The sequence below is a fragment of the Mustela lutreola genome, chromosome 10, assembly GCF_030435805.1.
Source record: "Mustela lutreola isolate mMusLut2 chromosome 10, mMusLut2.pri, whole genome shotgun sequence".
NCBI lineage: Eukaryota > Metazoa > Chordata > Mammalia > Carnivora > Mustelidae > Mustela > Mustela lutreola.
This window is the reverse complement of record NC_081299.1, coordinates 34,421,758-34,432,627: the sequence shown is the minus strand read 5'-3', so window position 1 is coordinate 34,432,627 and position 10,870 is coordinate 34,421,758.

The following is a 10,870-nucleotide window of genomic DNA, read 5'->3' as shown; positions in this document are numbered from 1 at the left end:
CTAATCCTGGTTTAAAAAATCATTCCTTTGTTTGTGGCTCAGTTTCTGAAACCTCAGATTTCCCATCTGAAAAAAAAGTGGGGTGGGGGGGCTGGGGGGATAGAGTACATACTGATAATCCACTCAGCAAAGAACCACATGGGATTACAAACTGTCTCTCTAAAAACACAGAGCCCTCAGAGTCTCATTCTTGCTATTATTGCATGGTCCTTTTTTCTTACGTTTAACATTAAGGTAGTATCTACACATCATGTATGTTTAGGTTCTTAATTCTATTTAAAATTTTTTAAAATTTATTTTTAATTTTAATGAGCAATTCTTTAAGTAAATGATTGATTTGATCAATCTAGAGTTCTATGGTTATGACTATTTCTGTATCTGTAATTCATGGGATTACCGTTGTTTGTTTAGGAGCCTCTAAATCTTAGTCCACATTTAGTCATTTCACTCACAGCAGAAATTTATTATAGTAGGTGCTATTCTTCCAATTAGTTTATTCTTTCCTGCTGGAGTGTAAGCTTCCTGAGGGCAAGAACCATTTTTATTTTTATTTATTTTTATTTTTTTAAAGATTTTATTTATTTATTTGACAGGCAGAGATCACAAGCAGGCAGAGAGAGAGGAGGAAGCAGGCTCCCCGCCGAGCAGAGAGCCCGATGTGGTGCTCGATCCCAGGACCCTGGGATCATGACCCAAGCCTAAGGCAGAGGCTTTAACCCACTGAGCCACCCAGGTGCTGCCCCAAGAACCATTTTTATTTTATTCAGCATTATATCCTCAGTACCTAACAGTAGTAATCTTTTAGCTGAATGCATTTATGAGGATATAAAAATAAAGTGAACAAACACAATTTCTGCCCTCAAAGAGCTCTCCATCTGATAGAGGAGACTAGACGTAGAAGACAATTTGGTGGCTGCTATTGGGATGACCATGTAATTTATTGGTGTGAGACAAGTCTGATCGTGAAAAGGAGTACCATTCATAATTATGCTGTGATGGTCGGTGTGAAAAAGGACCATCCCCGGCTGAGCGGGTTGAATGGTCATCTCAGCTATATGGGGTGTTTCAGTCATTCATTTAACAAGCATCTGTTGAGAATTCTCTTGTGTGATGTGTTGAAGGAACTATGAGCTGTTTGATTTCTCTAGAAATTGAAGTATGAGGCATTGAGCAGCAACAGATAATCAGGACAAGTGGGACAAATCACAAAAGGCTATATAGTCTAAGTTAGGGAAAGTGGACTTTATCCTGTAGCTGATGAAAAACCCTAGAGTGGGGCGCCTGGGTGGCTCAGTGGGTTAAAACTTCTGCCTTCGGCTCGGGTCATGATCCCAGGGTCCTGGGATAGAGCCCCACATCGGGCTCTCTGCTCGGCGGGGAGCCTGCTTCCTCCTCTCTCTCTGCCTGCTTGTGATCTCTGTCTGCCAAATAAATAAATAAAATCTAAAAAAAAAAAAAAACACACAAAAACAAAACAAAAACCCTAGAGTGTTTTTCAGGGGTATGACATGGTAAGATTTCTGCTCAAAAAGAGTACCAGTTATTGGGTGAGCATGGTGGAGGTTAGACAGGAGGCAGGAAGACCAGTTAAGATGTTTATGACAGGTAAATCATTTGGGATCTGGTAAAGCCTGAATCAAGGTACTGAGGCAGTGTATGGAGAAGAGGGAACACACTGCAGTGAGATCAAAAGGTGGGATCAACAGGATTTAGGGGTGCCTGGCTGGTTTAGTGGGTAGAACATGTGACTCTTGATCTCCGGGTTTAAGTTGGAGCCCCACATTGAGTGTAGAGATTACTTAAAAAAAAAAATTAAAAATTAAAAAAAGGCAGGGCCACCTGGGTGGCTCAGTCAATTAAGCCTCCATCTCTTGATTTCAGCTCAGGTCTTGTTCTCAGGGTCATCAAGAGTTCAAGCTCCCCACCCCCATTTGGCTCCATGGTGGGTGGGGAGTCTATTAAAAAAAAAAAAAAAGAAAGAAAGACAATAGGATTTAGCCACTTTCTACTACAGATGAAGCAAAAGAAGACCCTCTATGAATCTGAAATAGCATTTTATTATTTGCAAGACAAGATGCTATCAGTCCTTTTTTTTTTTTTGAAGTAGGCAGAGAGACAGACAGAGGAAGGGAAGCAGGCTCCTGCAGAGCAGAGATCCTGACACACACCCATCCCAGGACCTCAGGACCACGACCCGAGCAGAAGGCAGAGGCCCCAACCCACTGAGCCACCCAGGCACCCCAGTACTTTAATGTTCATTAGTAGTTAAAGGCTTCCTCAGATCAGCTTCTAGAGTTCTCATAAATCCAGTGGACATTCTCACGAGGAGATGATAGCCCTATGTCAATCATCAAACCAAACATTTTTGAAATGCTACCATATTCAGTGCTCTGCACTATGATGCAAGTACTTAAGAATTAGATGAAATAATGAAAAAATTAAATCCACAAAATCATAGCAAAAATATATAATGCAAAATTGAATATGTAATACCTCACGAATTCACGGGTCATTGTCCAGCAACCTCAGCTATCCAAAACACAATGGACCAGGAAATAAGCAAAAAGGGTCCCAGAATAGCCAAAATAAACATTACAAAGTCCTTGCACTAAAGTTAACACATTTTACTCCTAGGAGAATTCCTCAAGCTTTCACTCAGAGCCGATTTACTCTTTCTTAGGTACAATTCTAATAAGCTTGATTATTTGGCTTTCCCATTTACAGCTGATTAAGATTGTCAAATTAAAAGGGGGCAGCCATTAAAAAGGAGGAGATAGACTTGGATGAACTGACACGCAAGGATACCTATTGTATACTGTCAAGTGGGAAGACCAGCAAGTCATATAATAGCATACGTAATATGATTGGATATTTGTATGTACCCAAGTACGTACACATATTGACAGAAATGGCCTGTAGGGATATACATTAAACTGCCAACAATAGTTATGCCAGGGAGTGGGCGTGGGAATGTGGGTGGGAGAGGGGAGGGGGGAGTGGAAATAAAGAAGGGGCTTTTTGCTTCAAATGCTTCTGTTTGTTTGTGTTTCAGTGAACATACATTAGTTTTGTAATTTTAATATCCATTAAAAAGCATATAAAAGGAGCAAAGGGCAATGTGGTTAGAGCGAGCACGTTCGCAGCCAGAAGCCGTGACCAATACACAAGAAGCAAGCACTAAAATTTACAAACTGGAAGACGATGGGGTTCTTCAGTGTAGAGGCAAGAAGCCCTATCCCATCAGTGGTCCCAGAGGACATCACAAATTCCAAACCAGCAAAACCCTAATGCTTGAAGGGCTAAATCATCAAGGAACACATTACGCTTAGTATATTTTACTTATGAGAGCAAGCAAATATGAAAAACTTAGAAAAATAAATTCCCACCCAAAGCAGATTTTGATGCTTTAGGAAGTCCATTGCATTTGTCTGGAAAATATACATTCATGGAACACACCACTCCCTGAAAATGAGAAGTAAAGGAGATAATATTTTAGGTAAGAGCAGAGCTGATGCAGAATAAGGAATGGTCCATATAAATAACATTCAACAGGTATTTACTGGGCCAGGCACTAAGAACACAAAGATAAGTTTTAAAAGAGTCCATCCACCCCTGCCCTAGAGAAGCTTCCAATTCCAGCAGCAGAGACAAATGAGGAAGCAGCTGGTAAGCAGTGCGTAGAATGTGAGCAGGGCTATAATGGAGATCCTGAGTAAAGGATCACCGGGAGGCATTGGCTCTACCTGGAGCTACTAAGAAAGGAGGCAGGGACTGAAGTGGGTGTTCAAAAAATAACTATTATAAGGGTGCCTGGGTGGCTCCATTGGTTAAGTGACTGACTGGCTCAGGTCATGATTTCAGGGTCCTGGGACCGAGCACTAGGTCTGGCCCCCTGCTCAGCGGGGAGTCTGCTTGTCTCTCTTCCTCTGCCCTTCCCCCTTCTTGTGCTCTCTCTCAAATAAACAAGTAAAATCTAAAAACAAAAACAAAAACCCCAAACATTATATAGGATGACATTTAAATTGTGTTAAAATGACTATTATGAGGAGGGGGCTCCTCATAATATGGCACAGTCAGTTAAGTTTCAGACTCATGATCTCAGAGTCATAAGATCAAGCCCTGCAATGGGCTCCATGCCTGCTTGAGATTCTCTCTCTCCCTCTTCCTCTGCCTTCCCACCCCACCTCTCCCACCTATTCTCTCTCTCTCTCTCTCAAAAAAAAAAAAACCTATTATGGGATGACATTAAGTAGGACATTGAAGTATAAAGTTTATCTAGGGAGGAGAAGAGTGAGTTTATCTAGGGAGAAGAGTGGGATGAGTCCTCTAGGAAAAGGGAACAGCATATGCTAGGGCTCAGAGACATGAAAGTTCTTGGCGCATTCACATAGTGCATTTCAAACTTTTCTAAAAGAAAGGGGTGATGGTGGATAGTGGTGTCTAAGGGCAAGCCTGAATTTACGTATCCGGTTTTATCTTGAAATACTTAATGGAAAATTTGCCTTCAACTCCACAAATATATTGTGTTTGAATATAAAACAGTGTTCTCAATGATTTATCAGCTGATAAAACTGATGCTCCAGAAAGATGCACCACATTTGTCTAGTCTGTTCTCATATCATGTGTGTAACACTAAATAATCCAGGGGTTATTTTTTCTCATTTGAAAAACAAAGGCATAGAAGATATAAGAGCGCATTGAGAAAGTAGATCAATGGATTGTGAAGGGGTATTTTTGTCTGTTAAGGATCTAAACGATGCACTATCTAGCCAACTCCTACTCCTACTTCAAGCCTCTGCTTAGGCCTGGTCTCTTCCAGGAAGCTGCACTACCACCGGTCTCTTTTTTTCCCAATCCGTGTTATTGGAGCATGCTATGCATTTATCTATCCACTTACCACATGGTGCTGGAATTATCGATTAAATTTTCAGGCACCTCCACTAGACTTTGATCTGCTTGAAAGCAGTTGTTTTGCATAGGACTTAGCACAATAGATACTAGTATCTGTTAGATTGAATTGATTAAAAGATAAGGACAAGATTCAGGAAGTACTATCTGGCTTTCCAAGACAGGACAAGGTGTTCCTCTATACACTCCTACAGAATCGTGTGCTTACCCTGTCAAAGCTAGTATTAAACTATACTGAAACTATCTACTTACTTGTCCGCTTGTCTGTCTCCTGGTCTAGACTGCAAGCTTCTTTTATTATTATTTTTTAAAGATTTTACTTATTTGACAGACAGAAATCACAAGTAGGCAGAGAGGCAGGCGGGGGAGGGGCAAAGCAGGCTCCCTGCTGGACAGAGAGCTGGAGCCCAGGATGCTGAGCCAAGGCAGAGGCTTAACCCACTGAGCCACCCAGGCGCCCCTAGACTGTAAGCTTCTTAAAGGGAAAGACGGTTTGCTCACCACTGCATCCCAAACACTTAGCAATCATGGTAGGTGATTGATGATTACATAGAATAAATGAATGAATGAATGAATGAATGAATAGCCACTACAAATTCTCATGACAGAAACGACATGATCAGATCAGAGTTTAGAAAAATAGCTTTGGAGGCAATTTTAAATGTAGGCTGGAGAGGGATAAGACTGGAGACAAAGAAATTGGAAAAAATTGAAAAAGAAACATAGGACATACTGGTAAAAGACTGTCCTTTCTTAATAAATGTCTTTCTAATTGGCTAATTTGATTAGATGTTTATATGTATTTTACAAGGCTGACCTCTTTAGTCTTTTAGGATTCCCTAAGGGAGGATATTCAGTTACCTCGTTGAGGAAGCCTTCCCTGACCCCAACCCCCACCGAGTTGGTGCCTTCATGTACATCTGGAGGTCATTGAGGGCAGTGACTACATCTTATTCATCTTAGTATCTCCAATGCCTAGGACATGCCTGCTCAATAAATGTTTGCTGAATGAATGAACACATAAATTGATCTATTAGTATACTGTACTCAAGCTCCGACCAAGACATAGAGGACCTAATGATCCCTAGTGTGCAGGTTTCTGGATACAGGAAACAGAACAAATAAAACAAGACTAGATACAGAGGTACACCTATTCCACAGGTAACACAGGGTAAATTTCTCTCTCTGACCCCTCCATCCTCATTCTGAAGAATAACTCTCATTGAGTGAAAATCAATAAAAGTCATTTTAAGGGAAGTAGGTTTAGAAAAAGGCTCTGAAGGAGAGAAAGGAGGAGGGGAACATCAAGTTCAACCAATTTGGGCTTTTTTTTTTTTTTTTATGAGGACTTGTAAGCTGCAAAAAACCTTTACAAAATAAAAAGTCTGCTTTTCTAAAGTCCCTTTCAAAGGAACCCCCCCATACACATACAAACGAATAGTCTCTTTGAGATTCCCAGTTTTAACCAAAAAAGAAAAACAAGATCCACAGCAGAAACAATAATAAATCCTGCATTTCTCAGACTGACTTATCAATAAGAAACTTTCTGAAGTAGTTGAGGACAGTTCTCAGATACGTTCAACCAATATCCGTGGTGAGATTGACCCAGCAATCTTAAGCAACAAACTGCAAGCTATGGACAAGGCACTAGGAAAAAGTTTTAAAAGATATTTAAAAAGGAAGGAAGGAAGGAAGGAAGGAGAAAACAAATAAAAGGACATGAGATATACTTCCTACCCCATAAGAAGCTTGTGGAATTGTGGTGTTAAGTTATAATCATAAAATAAACCTATGGAAAGTTCAAAAGAAAAGTTAATATTCTCAATTACAATGCAGGAAAAAAATTCTTCAAATGAGTAACACAAACTGTTGCAGGATTTCGAAGGACAGAGAGACCATTAGGGTTTGAGGTATCCTGACGTGTTTAGGAAAGAAGTAGGATTTAGACAGAGCATTAATGGTGATAGAATTTGAATCTTGAAGAGAGTGGAATATCACAAGAATAGCGCCCATGGCATGTCAGGGAACATTTTACTCATGACCGCATCATGAAGAGTGTCTGTAATGGTTAAGAGTTAAAATCTGAGGGCACCTGGGTGGCTTGGTTGGTTGGGTGACTGCTTTCAGCTCAGGTCGTGAACCTGGAGTCCTGGGATCAAGTCCCGCTTCCGGCTTCTAGGTCCATGGGGAGTCTGCCTCTCCCTCTGACTTTCTCCCTTCTTGTGCTCTCTCTCACTCTCTCTCTCAAGTAAGTAAATAAATAAAATCTTTAAAAAATCTGAGATGGATCCATACGGCACTGCAGTAAAGAACAACTAAAGGTAGATCTGGGTTTGGATCCTGTTTCTACCACTGAAAGGTTGAGGGGCCTTGTCATATTCATTGTCTCTGAAGCTCAGTTTCCCCCATCTTAAAATGGGGACAGTGTTAATTACACCGACCTCATAAAGTTGACATGAAGATAAAATGAAAGTTACTCTCATTAGTTCCTGGCAAGTAAGTGCTCAGTAGGTAATAGTTCTATGCTCTCCCCCCAGAGTCGCAGTTTGTGGTCTGAAACTTCTAGGGATCGAAAAAAAAATTTTTAAATTAAAAATACAGAACAAAACAGACCTGGATAGAACAGGCAATCAGCCTTTTTGCTTTCCCTTCATTCAACAGAGCAGCGTTATCCCTGCTGATTCCCTTTTGGATCTGACTTTAGCATACTTATTGTTTGATTTTGAAACATCCTTTCTTGAAAGGTATTCTTCCTAAAGGCACTCTTCCTAAAAATACTCTGAATCCTGCTCACCTCCACTATCATCTCCATGCTTTTCTAGACAACAGAATGCTTCTGGAGGAAAGCAGAAACTGTGTGGATTTCAGATTTGTGTTACTTGCATTTATTCATTCATTGACTTAATAAATATTTATTGAGTACCTATTTTTGAAAGATGAAAAGCTATCAAGGGGAACTTACTTCACTTCCCACCTCCTACCTGCCCCTGTAATTCCCTTTCTTTGTTCTCTCCTATTGCAGAAAGGGAAGAAGAGCTGGACACTCCACCTGTGCTTTGGAGCCCTGGCTTTCATTGGAGGCCTTTGCACTAGTATGGTCTCTTTCCTGTTTCCAACCTCGTCCTCTTTAATCGTTCCTTTCTAGTCAATATTTAAACATACTCAAGTATCCCTTATTAAAAGAAAAAAAAAAAAAAGATAAATCCTCCTTAGTCTTTCATCCACATCCTTCTCCAGCTCTTATGCTCTCCCTCCCCTCCTTCCCAAAGTATTAGCCCATAGACTCTTGCCTTGATATTATTAACCACCCCTTAGTCCTCAATCCCATCAATCTGGAATTTGTTCCTGCCATTCCTCAAAAACTGTCTCAGTAAGATCATCAATTTTTATTTCTCCTTTTACTTGGCCAGTCTCTGTTTGAAATGCTTTCGTCCTTTAACGTCTGTGACATCACACACTTCTGATTTTCTTTTCTCTTCTCTAGATGTTCCTTTTTGACCATCTTACATCTCTTTTGTGCAACCAATAAATGTTTTTCACATTCTGTGCTAATGCACACATCTCTTCCTACTTTGGTTTTTACCTAAGGTAAATGCATTCATTCCCGTGGCTTTTTATTTTTTACCATTGGCATACCTACAACTCTCAAATCCATAGTTTCACACTCACATACCCAACTGCCTCCATAAGCCCTCTACCTGAATTTTCCACAGGCACCTTAAACTTGGCATATCCAAATCTAGACTTATCATCTTCATTCCCAAACCTGGTCCTCCTCTGGTGTTTCTCAGCTCAGTACATGCTAGTAACAGCTGCTCTGAGAGTTATCTTCGACCATTCCTTCTTCACCATTCATTACAAATCAATGACTGATTTTGTCATTATACGTTCTAGATATTCTGAAAAACGTCTTGTTTTTTTTAAAAGATTTTATTTATTTATTTGACAGAGAGAAATTACAAGTACACTGAGAGGCAGGCAGAGAGAGAGAGAAGGAAGCAGGCTCCCTGCTGAGCAGAGAGCCCAATGCGGGACTCGATCCCAGGACCCTGAGATCATGACCTGAGCCGAAGGCAGCGGCTTAACCCACTGAGCCACCCAGGCACTCTGAAAAACATCTCCTTTTCCATTTTTACCACCATCATCTCTTATCTAAGCTACTGCAATAGTCTTCTTTAAAAAAGGGCTATCACTGTCAGTGCTTATGTGTAATATAATGGTTGTCCATTGACTTTGGGATAAAGTCCAAAATCTTTAATATGGTCTACAAGGTCTTGTAAGTTCTGACCCCCATCTGAGCAACCACCTTCATTCTATGTCCCTTTCCCCACTTCTCTCTACCTAAAGACATGTTCATCTCCCATTAGTGCTTCAATGCATCATCCTGTCTCCTCTTTCACACCTATCTCTCCTCCTCTCTCCTAGCAATCTCTCCCCTTCACCTAACCACTCCTATTTGTCTTTTCAGGTTTTGGCTTCAATGAAAGCAGAGTTGGTTAGTTCTCCTTCTATACATTCATATTATGACCCATTTTTACCTTTTCTAACACTCCTCACTTTTATATGGTCTACCTTCACTAATAGTCTCTAAACTCCAGAGTCCTGCCCTGCCTATCAATGTATTCTTAGTGCATAGCATAGTGTCTAGCAAATTTTGGTAATAAAATATATATTAATATTTTCATAAAGTAAGTGACAGATCAGTTTCAACTTTATTTCTGCAAAGTCTTCCTTGACTCATTCAAGCAGAATCGATAACTTCCATGTTAACATAACCACTATACCAAAGATACTACCTGTATCTCATTTCTCTTTGTATCCCTGGCACTTCACTTGGAGTCTGGAACCAAGTGAATACTCAATATATGCTTATAGAATTGAACTAACAGACTTTGCCAACCAGCTGGATATGAGATCTGAAGGAATAAAGAAAGTCAAAGATAAATTCTGAAGTGTGGGCTATCCTTTAACAGAAATGGAAAACTTGGTAAAGGAAGGTGGTTTAAAAAGTAAATATATGTAGTTCTGAGCATAGGTATTGATAGTCATAGTGACAGAGGGAAGGATTTATACAGAAGGTCAATAAAGCAATGGAGTCCTGAAATGGAAACGTGAAGATAATTCCCAGAGTAGGATGTAGTCTGCTTTAGCCAGGAGAGGGCTAATGGATGGGATACATTCTAATTTGCTTAGGACAATCCCAGTTTACATCTGTTATCCTAGCATAATAATTGATGGTGCCAGCCCCCTTGTATGCTTATAGGTGTCCAAATAAATTAGGGGCGCCCAGCTGGCTCAGTTGGTAGAGCATGCAACTCTTGATCTCAGTGTCTTGAGTTTAAGACCCATGTTGGGCATAGAGCTTAGTTTAAAGAAAAAAAAAAAGTGTCCAAATAAATTATATGACCAGCCAACCAGAAGGCCACATGAATTTGTGAGAATAGTGAGTTAAGGGCAAGAACATTTAGGACAAGAGCATAGCAAGAAATTAGAGTGATTTCAAGTTGCAGACAGTGAAGGAATGTACTGAACTGAATGAGATTTTTTATTTTATTTTATTTATTTGACACAGAGAGAGAGAGAGATGGAGATCACAAGGAGGCAGAGAGTCAGGCAGAGAGAGATGGGGAAGCAGGCTCCCCACTGAGCAAAGAGCCCAATGTGGGGCTCAATCCCAGGACCCTGGGATCATGACCTGAGCCGAAGACAAAGGCGAAACCCACTGAGCCACCCAGGCACCCCTTGAATGAGATTTTATAAAGAGCTATGAAATGAATGAGCTAGCCGCTTCTGGATGAGCAATGTCACAAAAACCGCTGACAGGTGGGCATTTTCATCCATATTTTACAGATAAACTAACTGAAGCTTAAATAATTGCCCTTAAATAGTCCACTCAGAAAGTTAGCTAAAATGTATCTTAAAAAGTAGAACATAGCACCTTTTTCTTGCTCCCAGCCATCTT